Genomic DNA, 2,500 nt, shown 5'->3' with positions numbered 1-2,500 from the left:
CGGGCGACCGGCGAAGCGCGCCGTGACGAATTCCGTACGCCACAATTCCGCGCACTCCAAAAGCGCGCGGATTCGGCGATGGGCACATCCCGCTTCACTCGCCGTTACTGAGGGAATCCTCGTTAGTTTCTTTTCCTCCGCTTAGTAATATGCTTAAATTCAGCGGGTAGCCTCGTCCGACCTCAGGCCGAAAGTAAGGACCGGGACTATTCTTCCCGTTCCGCGCTCGCCGTCGGCGCCGCGCGCCGCCGCGCACCTCGATTCCCGCCCTTGAGCCGCCAGCCGTTGGCCTCTTCGAGGTCGACTCGCCGCCGCCGCGCGGGATTCTGGTCGCGATCGTCGCGCATCGTGCCGTGCTGTCTTGAGCGGGACGGGCGCTCGCGCGTCCGACGCCGCAGCAGCCGCGCGGAGAAATCCCCGCGCGGAACGTTTGCAACGCGACCCTGAGGCGGGCGCGGCCCCGGGATTGACCCGAGGCCGCAATTTGCGTTCAGAACGTCGATGCTCAATGTGTCCTGCAATTCACACTAATTCACGCAGCTAGCTGCGTCCTTCATCGACTCACGAGCCGAGTGATCCACCGCCAAGAGCCATCCACGATTGTTTCGCTCGCACAGTGCCTCGCACTATAGGGTGACAAAATAGACCGCGCCGAGCGGTCGGCCAGGCCGACGCTTGAAGCCGGAGCGCGCGGCACCGCGGCACTCGACGCGCAAACATTACCGGGTGACCGAATCGCCGGCCGGCGCGCCGCTCCTCGCGGGTCGGGCGCCGGGTAGCAAAGACTTTTTCTCTCGCTTGTCCGAGTTTCGCGTTCGCCGAAGCGTTTGCGAGACCGTTAATGATCCTTCCGCAGGTTCACCTACGGAAACCTTGTTACGACTTTTACTTCCTCTAAATGATCAAGTTAGATCGTCTTCTCGGACGCCGGCTCGACCGTTGCCGGCCGCGCCAGGTCCAATCGGAGGACCTCACTAAACCATTCAATCGGTAGTAGCGACGGGCGGTGTGTACAAAGGGCAGGGACGTAATCAACGCGAGCTAATGACTCGCGCTTACTGGGAATTCCTCGTTCAAGGGAAATAATTGCAATTCCCTATCCCTAGCACGACCGGGGTTCAGCGGGTTACCCAGACCTGTCGGCCAAGGCGAGCACATGCTGATCCGGTCAGTGTAGCGCGCGTGCGGCCCCGAACATCTAAGGGCATCACAGACCTGTTATTGCTCAATCTCGTGTGGCTAAACGCCACTAGTCCCTCTAAGAAGTTAGACGCCGACCGATTGGGTCGCGTAACTAGTTAGCAAGCCAGAGTCTCGTTCGTTATCGGAATTAACCAGACAAATCGCTCCACCAACTAAGAACGGCCATGCACCACCACCCACAGAATCAAGAAAGAGCTCTCAATCTGTCAATCCTCACTGTGTCCGGGCCGGGTGAGATTTCCCGTGTTGAGTCAAATTAAGCCGCAGGCTCCACTCCTGGTGGTGCCCTTCCGTCAATTCCTTTAAGTTTCAGCTTTGCAACCATACTTCCCCCGGAACCCAAAGACTTTGGTTTCCCGCAAGCTGCCGGAGAGGTCGTAAAACTAACGCCCCCCGATCGCTAGTTGGCATCGTTTATAGTCAGAACTAGGACGGTATCTGATCGTCTTCGAACCTCTGACTTTCGCTCTTGATTAAAGAAAACATTCTTGGCAAATGCTTTCGCAGTCGTTCGTCTTGCGCCGATCCAAGAATTTCACCTCTAACGGCACAGTACGAATGCCCCCGTCTGTCCCTCTTAATCATTACCTCGCGCTCCGAAAACCAACAAAATAGAACCGAGGTCCTATTCCATTATTCCATGCACCATTATTCAGGCGAATCGCCTGCTTTGAACACTCTAATTTTTTCAAAGTAAACGTTCCGGCCGCCGCCGACACTCAGTCAAGGGCACCGGCGGAGAACCGGAGGTGAGGCCAGGACGGCCAGTACACGCCTTGCGACGGACCGGCCGCCTGCGCCCAAAATCCAACTACGAGCTTTTTAACCGCAACAACTTAAATATACACTTTTGGAGCTGGAATTACCGCGGCTGCTGGCACCAGACTTGCCCTCCAATGGATACTCGTTAAAGGTTTTAAAGTGTACTCATTCCAATTACAGGGCCTCGTTTAGAGTCCTGTATTGTTATTTTTCGTCACTACCTCCCCGCGTCGGGAATGGGTAATTTGCGCGCCTGCTGCCTTCCTTGGATGTGGTAGCCGTTTCTCAGGCTCCCTCTCCGGAATCGAACCCTGATTCTCCGTTACCCGTAAGAACCTCGGTAGGCCAGTACCGTACCGACGAAAGTTGATAGGGCAGACACTTGAATGATCCGTCGCCGGTGCGAGACCGTGCGATCCGCAAAGTTATCCAGAGTCACCAAAGGTTGCGGGCCGAAGCCCGGTCGGTTTTTGGTCTGATAAAAGCACGCCTCCCGCGAGGTCGGCGCTTCACGCATGTATTAGCTCTAGCATTT

At 56.5% G+C, this 2,500-nt stretch overlaps 2 non-coding genes and 1 pseudogene across 2 annotated transcripts in view; all 3 read right to left on the bottom strand.

The window, feature by feature from the left end:
* LOC146142569 (large subunit ribosomal RNA) overlaps window positions 1–190 on the bottom strand; it is a 3,670-nt pseudogene extending 3,480 nt beyond the window's left edge.
* A 248-nt stretch (window positions 191–438) lies between these two features.
* Window positions 439–592, bottom strand: LOC146142568 (5.8S ribosomal RNA). The gene has a single exon (XR_014499401.1). It is a non-coding gene; the product is annotated as a 5.8S ribosomal RNA (ribosomal RNA).
* Window positions 593–839: 247 nt separating this feature from the next.
* LOC146142567 (small subunit ribosomal RNA) overlaps window positions 840–2,500 on the bottom strand; it is a 1,811-nt gene continuing 150 nt past the window's right edge. The window contains exon 1 of the ribosomal RNA XR_014500147.1: window positions 840–2,500. This exon is cut by the window's right edge and continues 150 nt beyond it. This is a non-coding gene — a ribosomal RNA (small subunit ribosomal RNA).

Source organism: Ascidiella aspersa, chromosome 5, assembly GCF_963924565.1.
Source record: "Ascidiella aspersa chromosome 5, kaAscAspe10.2, whole genome shotgun sequence".
NCBI lineage: Eukaryota > Metazoa > Chordata > Ascidiacea > Phlebobranchia > Ascidiidae > Ascidiella > Ascidiella aspersa.
This window is presented reverse-complemented; position numbering and strand designations above follow the sequence as displayed.